General features: G+C 32.1%; 2 long non-coding RNA genes across 4 annotated transcripts; one reads left to right on the top strand and one right to left on the bottom strand.

The window, feature by feature from the left end:
- The first annotated feature begins 764 nt into the window (after positions 1-764).
- On the top strand, positions 765-11,218 carry LOC127737702 (uncharacterized). Its single transcript, XR_007999774.1, has 2 exons — positions 765-854; positions 10,401-11,218. It is a non-coding gene; the product is annotated as an uncharacterized LOC127737702 (long non-coding RNA).
- On the bottom strand, positions 4,913-9,375 carry LOC127737701 (uncharacterized). 3 transcript variants are annotated; one of them, XR_007999772.1, is made up of 4 exons: positions 9,150-9,375; positions 7,879-8,326; positions 7,271-7,541; positions 4,913-5,928 (listed from the first exon to the last, which is right to left on the bottom strand). It is a non-coding gene; the product is annotated as an uncharacterized LOC127737701 (long non-coding RNA). The 3 variants fall into 3 exon arrangements; XR_007999771.1 differs by having other exon boundaries at positions 8,223-8,326; positions 9,150-9,371; XR_007999773.1 differs by having other exon boundaries at positions 8,223-8,326; positions 9,172-9,371.
- Positions 11,219-13,173: the final 1,955 nt, after the last annotated feature.

Here is a 13,173-nt window from a genome sequence, read left to right as displayed (position 1 = left end):
GTCTGTTGAACAGTCAGCGACTGCCAAGTCTTTGCAAAGATATCATGATGAGTTAATCAATGAAGCAGTATGGCAAATCAGTTTTGTTTATACTGCTTCTTAAAGTTTTGGGCGCTGTTTTATCAAAAACTAATTCTCCCAAAATCCTATAATTGACTGTACGATGTTAAAAGTTCATTCAAACAATCAAAGATAAAATCCTGATGCGCTTAAATATGGTTTTTTTTTGTAAGAGTGATCACTCGCTGCTATTAAAGCATAATGATTCTTCGGCTGTTTTTAAGTCTATGTTAGATTTTGACTGTGAAACCCTCCAACTTTAAACAGCGTTTCCCGTCAGTGAGATATATGGGGTGCTTCAGCCATCACGTGACATTCACTGGTGACTGGTGAAGATAAATCAAATAATCAATAAAGGTCAACAAATCGGGACATACTTAATTAATTTTCACCTGTTTAACCAAAATTAGCATATTACATTCGTTATACATTTAAGTAAACCTTCTTAATCTTGCATTAAGGCAAGATACTTTATTTAAAGGTCTTATTTCTGTCCATTATCTAGGCATTGTTTATATGTATTGTTCTACTGCTCAAGTGAGACTGTATGTCTAATTTTATATATTTGAACAAAATCAAATTGCTCTTAAAGTTACGGAACAATGCATCAAACGAAGCAGAAACCCTTACTCAAGCTGAAGGTACTATCATAAACTAGACTGTGCTTATATACAACATTTAAAAACACACGGTGTGACCATAGACCGTTTCTACAAAAAACAAAAAGACATGATTATGCCTTTTAATCAAATCTTGATATAGAAATGTCGAAATGAATCGTGCTATCATATCAGGTAGGCAATTTTTATTCTTTATTTTATCAACATTTTTTTTCTAATTCAGCAGTTAAGTTCAATAATCAGTTCGATTGTAAATTGGTCATTATAGTTAATTTCAAACACTCTTGTGACAATGTAATTATCTTATTTACATTTCTATGTATTTTTCCGTCTTCGATATAATGATATCGCTGACTACAAAAAAGCAAAGTTGTTTCTGAAATATATTTTTACAAAATTAAAGAATGTATCGGAGAGCGTTGTATACTAGGTTAAATGGAGGAACTTAGAAATTGGGTCTTGTTATTTTCACTGGAATACAAATGTACAGCTCAACTACTTAAATGGCCTACTTTGACTTTACGGAAACTCAACATTAACAGTAACAAGGCCATGGTGCTTTGAATCGCTGCTTTTCTTTGAGGATGAAATCTACAAACAGCAACAATGTATTACATATGGTGGTCCATGGTTCATGCGGTGTGCATGTATATAACGCAATCAATAAATAGACGAGAGTTCAGTGCCTTCATTAATTTCCAAAGCCATTTACCTAGTAGGACAAAAGTTCAAAAAAGTCTTTCTTTTCAATCTTTTCAGTATTACTTTTCATAAGGTATATATTATATCATTTAATCTTTTAAAATATTTAAGGGTCAAAAAGAAGACCGTATTAAAATCGTGCCAAAAGTCTGATCACGATAATATACACACAAAAAAACACAATAAATATAATCATACTATTTAATTCATTCTGAACTTGTGTTTTTAGAATAAAAACAATATTTAGATACGAATAAACATTTTCATAGTATTTTGAATGGGTCATTATATAATTTTAAATCAAAAACTAGTCTCGTTGCACCAGAGTTATCGTTCTTACTGCGAACAATAACGTCTGGTAGCAATTGTTGAGATATCTGTTATATTCATGAGCCTCGACTACGATCTGTAGGTTTTTTTCCTAATACGCGATTGGATGGCATTTACATGTTGAATAATAAACTCCTCCCATACTTCAATAACAACAACATGGTCGAAGAGCACATGTATCGTGCTGTATTATTTTAAAGACGAGAGTTTTATCTTTTATTTAGATGCATTTAGTAATGATTTGTTTGAAAAGGGAGATGAACAAAATATTTTCAATGAATGTGTAAAACTCCTGTTTTTAGATATAAAAGAATCTTAAACAAGGATTTAAAAAATATTTCTATATAAATCTTAGTTAAAAAATAATATATTTTGTTTTTTGGTATAAAAAAAAAGCATTATAAATCTCGAATCCATTCTCCACCCTATCAAAAATTAAGATGAATGATCGAACTATTTATTAATAGCAAGTTTTGATTTCAGCTTATTGACACCCCTCTCGGATTTTTTTGTGGGAAAAAATGGGCTGATTATACTAGGGAATCGATAGAGCAGACTGCAGCGGGTCAGTGAAAATTTCTAGATACGCCATTGCCACTTCATGTAAAATTACGTACACGCTTTGTTTATTCTATCAACAAAATTGTGTTTTCGTGGGGTGGGGTGGTACACGAATCTTTTGTCAGTATCAATACAATAGCGAATATTGTGTTTTAATAGCTTGACAACAACTGAACTGCTTTTACTTCCCCCTTTTCTATTTTTCTTTTTTTTTAGTTTGGGAAGTTGATTGATTTGTTGCTCGAAAAATAGTTTATTCATATTCTAGAAGACTGCAAGCTGTATACCAAGCAGCTATATATATTAACAGATTGGTCACTATTGGTATCAAACATATATTAAATGTTTTACATTTGATTTATTTATTTTGTTTCTTTCAAATTTCTAGATTTGTATAATTTGAACGCTGAACCAAGGATTTGTATAGTTACTATACAAATCCTTGGTTAAACCTCATAGATTTAATCATACCTTTATTTAATTTTCAGTTCTGCTCTTATCCTGACACGGTAGAAATTGGACATAACTGCTCAAATTAAACAGGATGCTTTTTTGTATATAATCAAGTGAAAATAATCCGACCGGGGAGGTGGGTTGCATTTGAAAATGCATATTTTTCACATTAACATATATATTATAAAGATTTAATATAACTCCTCAATATTGTAAATCTTTAATTTGATGAAGATTTTATTTTTTTTCACTAAATACTAACATTGTCTCGCTGTTTTACACGGCTAATAGTTTCATGCGATGGTAAAGGCCCCGGTCTATTTCTTTGGAAAGAACGAGGGGGCTTTACCATCGCAAGAAACATGCCTTTGTTGCTTCTTGTTGACGGCGTCACTGGTTTTGAAACGAAAAAAGCGCTGTCCATTTGTTTTTATATGTGTGTAGTTATTTTGCAAAAAAAAAAAAAACATAGAGAAAAAGTAACTGAAATTTGTCAATGATGACCACGGAGACAGAGTAGGGAATTCATAAACAAGACACATTGGTGGTCTTTGGCTGTTTTATGCTCTTTGGTCGGGTTGTTGTCTCTTTGACACATTCCCCATTTCCATTCTCAATTTTATCAAAATAAATCAGTATGACTGCTGTGGATAGTAAACTTGAAATTGATAGTAAATAGCAAATACAAGTTATTTGTAGTATATTCATGACACAGAAAAACGGGAAAATTTTGAAATTTTTAGGGAAAAAATTTACGGGTATTGGAAAAAGGGCGGGGGCTAAAAAATTGTCCTGTCCCCAATTACCTATGAAATGACGTGGGTTAAAGCAATTGTAGTCCACCATACGGCCTTCACTGAACAATCGGAGCAAAACCATTTCCGTATAGTAATCTAAACCATGCCTGACATAACCAAATGTATAAAAATTCAAAAGGAAAGACCAACGGCATAATGAATGACAAAATAATAAACGAGAAAAAAATTACAGGCAGCAACCTTCTCCAACTACTGAATTACATGTTCCTAGCTTTCATTAGCTAATGGCGTACATAATCGTGCTGTGGATTGCAAGACACACATATAAGAGCTTATCTAAAAGTGCTGAAGCATCACAAAGTAAGAATAAAATGTAGAAATCAGTTGGAAATTGCTGAACTCGTTAAGATCGACACGATACATAAAAATTCTGAAAGTCATATCATCATTGACAAGTCTAAAGATTAAATTAGTGAAAATTGTTACTGTAACAATTAAGAAAACCACACCAGTGTCATTTATCAGCCATTTTTATAGATGAAGATCAATGCATGGAAGTATGGGGCACTGAGACTGGTCAGAATGTTAATAAGTATATGGTGACACTCTCAGTAATACAGTTGCGGATCCAGACCTCTTTTTTGGACGATCAATGCATTTTAATGGGTACATATGGAACCCACCTATTTAAAATGGCTGGATCCGCCCCTCTAATGTGTACCTATAGATGGTTGTTATATTTGATGCTGCACAGCCATACATTAGACTGTTAATGACGTCTTTACACTTAATCCATTGGATGTTGGATGTGTGCTTATTGATACTCAAGTCTTAGATACAGATTTTTTTACAAGTTGTTATTGGCTTTGAACTAGCTGTCAGTAACTGCCAGTACTATTATATCTGTACTTAGTTTCTTTTTTGTTGTAGGGATGTATAAATACAGTATGAGTTCAGCCCTAATCAACTGATTTTCATAGTTTGTTCATATATTGTACTGTTAAACCGCTGTCTCAGGTTAGGAGGGTTGGACGCTGACCAACATGTTAAAGCCCGCCACATTCTGAATGTGCCTGTCCCAAGTCAAGAGCCTGTAATTCAGTGGCTGTATATCATATTTGTATTTCGTTAATTGTGGTTTTTTTTTACATAAATCAGGCTGTTAGTTTTCTCTCTGGAATTGTTTTACATTTCTCATTTTGTGGCCTTTAATAACTCATTATGCAATATAGGTTTTGCTCATTGTTAAAGGCCATATGGTCACATATAGTTGTTAACTTCCATGTCATTTGCTCTCTAGTGGAAAGTTGTCTCATTGGCAATTATAAGCACATCTTCTTATCTTTATATTAACTAACTTATTGATGTCTAAAGAATGTAAGTCCAGACTGTATTGTATGTAAATGTTCACTGCAAAAATGAAAAGACTGAACAATGGAAAGATATATTTGTAAAGTTTGCTTCAAACAATATCTTCCATACATCAATTTTAAGCAAATCTGCCAAAGTTTCTTTACATTCTAGGACTGTTTTTGTTTTTTTTATGCATAAACCCAAGAATGTAATCTTTATCATGTTTATATAAAAATTGCAAAAAACTCAGTCCCTATCAGAAAAATACAGCAACATTAAATAAAATATTTTGCACTGAATACTTTCTTTTGATCATTAAAAAATTCTGTTAAAGATTTGAAAAAAAAATTAAGAAAGTTTCACCAAGTTATTGATGTCTAAAACAAGCTGAAATGTGTTGCCTGCTTGAATGATTTACATTATTAGCCTTAAAGAGAAAAGTTTATAACAAGTTAAATATTATTAATGATCCATGACAATGAGGTCAAGGTCAGATAAAAACAAGCTAGACAGACTTGTACACCTTACAATCATACCATAAACCACATAGACATTTATAGACATTTTGTTTATAGTATCTTAGAAGAGGATCCAACATTTGAAACATTACACTGACTTATGATCCATGAACATGAGTTCAAGGGCAGATAAAACATGCCAGTCAGACATGTAAACTTTACAATCAATCCAAATGATAGCATCTTTGGTGTGCATTATATTTCATTAGGTAAATGTTGTCACTTTTTTAAACAAATTGAAAACTCAACACGGTTTTAATCATTTTATAGTTCATAACTTGTTTGTTTTGCACCATTGAAAATATTTACAGCTTTTTCTTGTTCAATGAAGTAACTGTCATCGCTATATGAATTTCATCAATGCATCCAAATTTGATTTAGTCATCATCCACAGCAAATTGCAAAGATCATTCATAGTGCTGAATCTCCTCTCTTCTCCTGCTATTGATGGTAGAATTAGCAAGCAATAGTAGTGTAATGTAATCTAAAGGGCTGGAGTTATAGCTCTGGAGAACATTGTAAATATCAGTATCATATATATACTTCATGAATGGTTCTCTGCATCTTATTTTCCTAAAAAGATATGACACAAGATCAGATTTATTAATTGGAGACACACATTATGTATTTGAAGAATTACTGCATGCTTTTACTCTTTTAATTGCTTGGAATTTGACTATATGGAGCATTAGGTTTAGACTGTTAAAACTGTATATTGATATGTTCCTTTGGTTATTTTTGTAGTTGAGTTGCTGTCTCATGGGACCCCACATCTCTTCAAACAGTGTTTGCTCCATTTAATGATCTTTAAAAAGGTTCATATGAAAGCTAAAATCAAAAAGGTCATTGTGTATAAATGGTAAAAATGTTGCCTGCACTACCAGAAGAACCCGCTTTTGGTCTAAGTGATAGTAAGGGAAAGATCTGTGCCTTTTCAAAGTCAGACATAGACAAAATTCTTCACAAACTCTTAGTGCGTTGCGGAATGGATACTTCACAATACTCGTTTCATAGCTTGCGTAGAGGCGGTGCAACTTGTGCATCAGCTGCTGGATGCACAGACTCGGAAATTTGTACAATAGGCAATTGGGCTTCCTCTTGCTACAGGGGCTACATCAAACACTCTACTGACAAACTTTATTACATCTCAAGCAAAATGGGACTTTTTTGCAAACTTTCCAACTGATAAACTTCCATGATATTTTTGTCCTCAATTTTTTTTCTGATTTCTGTGCTTGGCATTGCGTTGCCTTGGTGATTGTGGTGTTCAGTTTTAATATGACATATTGTTGAACATAACATTGTTTCTTTATGCGTGTTTGCATATTTACATTTTGTATGCGTATTTGCATTTGATTTATTAAACACCACCTTTGAATGCCAGCACAGACTTCAGTTTTATATAGCCCTCTGAAAGTACAGTACAAATTGGTTAAAAATGGCTAGTCATTTTGTTTAATTTGTTCGGGGCGTACTCCATGTTTTCGATTCACCACTTTAGATCTTTCTTAAAAGAGATAAGTTTAGCACATAATATTGATCTAAATTTTGAAAGAAACCACGTTTTTATCCCTCCCGCCCACCCAATTAGGAATCATTATGTGTATTTCATATGTATGTATGTTGAAATGTTTTTTCTTGACATGTCTTAACTTACAACTTTAGTGAAATGTTGTTTGCCTTTTTTTTTAATTTTCAGAAAATTATTTTTACCTTTATAGGTGATTGTGGTGTTCAGTTTTAATATGACATATTGTTGAACATAACATTGTTTCTTTATGCGTGTTTGCATATTTACATTTTGTATGCGTATTTGCATTTGATTTATTAAACACCACCTTTGAATGCCAGCACAGACTTCAGTTTTATATAGCCCTCTGAAAGTACAGTACAAATTAATTTCTTAAAGCCTTACAATTTCAGCTTTTAAAATCTTAGGGCATGGAAAGTCTCCTGTCCTTTGACAAATGAAATTATTCTCCTTTAGTTGTCCTTTGACAAATGAAATTATTCTCCTTCAGTTGTTCTTTGACAAATGAAATTATTCTCCTTTAGTTGTCCTTTGACAAATGAAATTATTCTCCTTCAGTTGTTCTTTAACAAATGAAATTATTCTCCTTTAGTTGTCCATCATGTCCATAGAACTGTGGTAACTTTTTGCAACTCCATCATGTTAAAAAGAAGTGCTAGAAAAATACAAGTAATGGAATAATCAATAGTTATAAAATGTAGAATTTTGAGTCACAATTTTTCATTATAAATGGTTAATTTTAATAAGTATACAATGAATAAGGTCTCTGTTCTAATTTGCATGGTGGCAAAATAATGAATAATAGCCCCCAGCCATAATATTGATGGTAATTATAAACAAATGAAATTATATTCACTCATTGTCAAACATGGTTGTGGTTGGAACAAACCAAAAAAATTACATAATTACTACGGTAATATTTCTTTAATCGATAAGTTCATCATAAATATTTTGCAACTTTCTATGATCTAGAATACCAAAATATCACTAACCAGTGAGTTGTGGAATGCATGCTTGTAGAGTTCTTGAAATCTTTTTTTCCCTGGTGGTCCTACAAGAAAACCTGCTGGTCCTCACTATAATTTCTGTTGCAAAATAATAACCAAAGTTGTGACGGTCCTTTAAAAAGTTTGGTGGTCAAATCTTTGGACCACTAGTTTTTCGAGAATTCTGTGCTTGGTTACATTATAAATGATTAAATCAGCTTGTAAATGAAATGAACTATATGTACATGTTGTTATTGAAATTCTATTGGTTATTTCAAAGTCATTTAATCAAGTATAGATTCACCATATCATTAAATTTATCAAAAAAAAGCAACATGCAGTAATTATACCGCTGTTCAAAAAATCTTCATATTCAGCACTCATCAAGTATAATGTCCACTTTGCTACATTCCATTGTTTGTTTTAATTTCTCTTCAAGATGTGCAAAATTGATCTGGAATAAATATTAAATCTTTAAATGACAAAATTGTAACTTTAAAGTAAAGGGACTGTCAACAACAAACAGACATATCTACAAAAAAGTAATGCATGTACTTGAGTTATACAAGGACGTATAACTAACAATATACGTCCTTGAGTTATATAATGCAGTTTTTTTATTTCTTTAAAGGTAGTTTTAATAAATGAAGTATTTGAAAGTATATTTACAAATGCTCATTACTTCAGATACATGTATATTGACCTAGATTTAAAAATTTAACACATGCATAATTATATAATTTTAAACATGTTTGTACATAAATAATAACACAGTTGCTTGAATTTTAGTGATAAAAATGTGTTGTTTTTTTAAATATTTATACCACTATTTTTAAAAATTTTCTTCATATTTTTATCACTAAAATTCAAGCAACTGTAATAATAATAATAATCATATTAATATATACATTTAAAAATAATAATAGTGTTTTTTTGGGTTATAACTTATAGAAGCTACCAGTTTGTCCTGCAACATGTGTTTTTAGTTGTAATTTCTGTCCTGCCTTTTTAATTTTCACTCTATTAGGTCCTGATTTTTTTATGGTATTCTGACTATTTTAACATAAATAATTTGTCATCCTGCCTTATTTTGCAAATTGTCTCATCCTTCTATTTTTTTACTCAGTCATAACTCCTGTCCTGCCTTTTTTTAAAAATTTCATCCTAGCCCCCCGATAGTTGCAAAACTTTGTGCACAAGTAACGCATATAACGTTATTTTCCGTGCAGAAATCGGAGTGTGTTGTATAGATATAAGATATATAAGATATATATAACAGTCTGTAGCTCTTGATGTTACTTCCAACCGGCACCAGGCATGATGCTTGCTACTTCCTCCGTTTGTTTTTGTCTAGTGTTACCGCAAGGGAACCTCAAGTCATGAAAGTTTCCGAAAAAATCCAGCTCGCGTGTTTGCATATTTGGACACGCCTTCGCATCACAATCATTCGAACCGATTGGATCCAGACTCTACATATATGCATATGGAGCGTCTGGATAATCGAGACTAATCAAAAACGTGACTGACCGAGGATATGTTTATCCGAAGACATGTCTATGTTGACTTTGATCATTTATTACAACACATCAAATCATAAGTAGTGTGGCTTTATTACGTAAATTCTTCTTGTCCCTAATGTGGTTATTATAATTTGAAAGAAAGGCGAACTTTATCAATTATTGTATATAATAAGAGAAAATATGTATTGCTTTATTTTCCAACAAAACAATTCAATTTTTTGTGACAAAATGTAAAAAAAAACTATTTTTATGGTATTGAAATATTACATGCTATTTAAACATTGCATATCAGGTGTTTTTTGCAATTTGAGAAATGAGAAAACTGAAAAAAGTTATAACCCACTCACTCTGGTCCTTTGGGTAATTTTAGATAAAAGGAACTATCAAGTTCCTCAGTTGGTTTTGCTAACTTTTTACTTCATATAAAAAAAAAAACAAGATTATGATCGGTCTGGAATTTGCAAACGATTGTTGATCTATTTATTTTGTTTTTAAGTTTCATATTTAGCAATGTTTGTAACATGCCCATGTAGTAAATAATTATCTGAATTAACTCTGGTTTTAACATTAAGTGAAAAACTATGTTTGTGAAAACAGATGATCGACTTATATGTGTCGATATAAAGAAAAAAAAGTTATTTTAATGTTTTTAGATATACTCTTGCTATCCACAATTGTATGTTTAAATGAGCTTAATTTTTAAATGTACGTTGATATCATTTACAGCTATTTTACATTTTACGGCTTACTTTATTAAAATACAGGCATAATAACTACGTCAATACAACTCGACCGTTTATGAAATTTGATCTGATGGTATTTGTGCGTGTTCCTTGTCATGCAGTATTTATTTCATCTATAACGTTGACAAGTTTACAAAAATTAAGAACACAATAATCTAAACTAACCATTTAACAACATTTAGACATAAAGTACGTTTGATGTGGCATCACTTATGGAAACGACTAATGAGATACCTGATTAACTATTACTTTATTTCATTTGTAGAAATTTTTCGAAATGGGCAGTGGCAATTCCAGAGAAGTATCCAAACAGCCTGGTAAAAGTGTTGTAACCCAAGATACATACATTGATGAATATGACGATAATTGGTTTGAAAACCAACCCAGCAAAGCTAATAAAACTAGTAAGACAACATCAAACGGACATATAATTCACAAAACTGAAACTAACAATAACGTAGAGGAAAACCAACTGAAGAATGGAAATGTTCCTAAATACCAGAAAGAACGTACCTCTGACAATAGTAAACACGTTATTGTTATTTCAAGCAACAAAACTGCTAATACTGTTCATAGATCAAAAGTTGTATCACCAAGTACTGTCATGAATATGGTGGATTTAGAGGAATATGACTAAAAATTAGTTAATTTACGATGGATTCGATAGCAATAGTTTTTGTGGAACACCTTGGCCTGGACTCAATCTTTTGTGACACGCCATAATCTACTCTTAGGGTTTGGATTATTCCAGGTGACGATGAAACCAAATTTGGAATCAATTGTTCGGTGTGTTTATATACTGAGAATCCTTTTCACCGCAACCATTATTCGATGTTATGGGACCAAATATCTAAAACTCTATTCATTACTTGTGTTCGCTTGTACATAGCCGGAAGAAGGAGAATTGTATAGTGAAATATACTTGTCGGTAAAGTTGTGCATATTTGTCTTCTGTGACCAGTATACAAAAGGTACTCGTTTAGAGGTTTACTATGCAATACAAACATTCGCATACAACTAAGCCATTTGCATTTCTTGTATTTTTAAGTTTAAGATAATAAAAAAAATAAAACTGAAAACCTCTTAATGGTTAATTGCATTTAGAATTTGTCTGGAAAATATATTACATTTCGTGGCTGGCATGGTTAGCTTATCGTGTCCAAAGGATTGTTAGTGGCGACCATCGTCTGATAAGGTCAATGAATACTATAATTACGACGTCAACGATCTTTTGTAAGATTTTGAATACATGAAGATTAGCAGCCGGTTGTACGAACGTGGCATTAGCCCAATGGGTCATTAAGTCCTCATTAAGCCGTTATGATGCATTAGGCTAATGAAGACTTAATGACTCATTAGACTAATGACACGTTCGTACAACCGGCTGTTGGACTTCAATTTATTAAGTTTTGGATTTTAAAATATTTTTGCATCGAGCATCACCGAGGACACATTTATTGTCGAAATGCGTATCTGATCAGAAAAATTGGTATCGTTAATGTGATTACTACCAGTGGGTCGATACCTCTGCTGCTGGGCTGCTAATCCCCAAGTGTATCACCATCCCAGTAGCCAGTATTTCGGTACTGGCATGCAAATACTGATATTGTGTTTTTAATATTTGCTGTTACAAAATTTTGAAAATTATTTTAAATTAAGGAATATATCTCCTCATGCTAAGATCTAATTCCTTGCTCGGCTTTTGCTATACTTTTTGTCCATTTTGGTTTAAAAGCCCTTCATTTTATTTCAAATGGTTTGGCCTCGAGCATTACTGAAGAGACGTTTATTGTCAAAATGCGCATCTGGTGCAGAACAATTGGTACCATTAATGTTACTTGAACATACTGGTTCTTAATTGATAACGAACTTATAATTCAGTTAACGGCTTTATTTGTTCAATACTATTTAAATAAATATCATAAAGTAGATGCACATTTGTATGCCATTTATATCCAAGTCTCTTTTATTGTGCAATAGTAAAAATCATTTGACTTGTCTGCCCTTTACGCAAGTATTCCTCATAATATAGATTGGACGAATTAGTCCAACTTTGATCCACAAAGAATCGCCAACGATGATATACGTATCTTGGTTCAGGAAGGGATGAATCATACTTTATAAAAAAAAAACAATCTGAATCATGTTTTTTTTTAATTTTAGGAACGTGCTTTTCAACAGACAATCGGCATTCCTATGGGAACCAGCTCAGCTCTTTTTCTAAAAAACTTGTTCCTTTATTCATATGAAGCAGACTTCATATAAGAGCTTCTGATGAAAAATGAAACGAAGTTAACATTGTCCATAAGCTTCACGTTACCCTATATAGATGAAGCCCTCTCACTGAATATTGTTTGGTGACTATATTTTGAACGCACATATCCTAACGAATTTAATATAAAGGAACAGGTACAGTTAGGTATGCTTCATATCTTGACTTGAATCTAGAAATTTATAACGAGGGTCAGTAGAGAACTAAATTTTAAGACAAAAGAAATGATTTCAGCTTTCCAATTGTGAACTTTCCATTTCCAAGTATAACATTCAAGCAGCGCTTACCTATAGCGTAAATATCTCCCAGTTGATAAGATAGTCAAGGGCCTGTGTTTCCTGTCATGATTTCCTTGATCGAAGGTTGCTGCTTACAAGGGAGCTATCATAATATGGCCCGTTATGGAATGACAGGTCACAGACGACCACGAATAAAATTATGTTCTAATTGTCGTAGCCACAATCGCGTCCTCTTTACTTCGATTGTAACATTATTGAATGCGAGTATTGTGAAGAATTGATATGTGTTTAATTTATCTATTTCCGAGTTAATGAAAGAAATAAATACATAAGGTCATTCTTTATATTTGCTGTATTCTAAATAAAAAAATTGTTTAAGGCGAGTTTTTGTTTTAAAATTATGCAAAAAAAAGTTGAAATAAGCATAGAACTAAGGTATGATATGTTAAACAGTAAAAGTAATAGTTAAAGATAAAATGATATTTTTCCCGATGATTAAATATTCTCCGGATGTATGCAAAATTCTC

Source organism: Mytilus californianus, unplaced genomic scaffold, assembly GCF_021869535.1.
Source record: "Mytilus californianus isolate M0D057914Y unplaced genomic scaffold, xbMytCali1.0.p SCAF_4, whole genome shotgun sequence".
In the NCBI taxonomy this organism is placed as follows: Eukaryota; Metazoa; Mollusca; class Bivalvia; order Mytilida; family Mytilidae; genus Mytilus; species Mytilus californianus.
The sequence above is the reverse complement of the archived record's forward strand: the minus strand, read 5'-3'. Positions and strand labels throughout refer to the sequence as shown.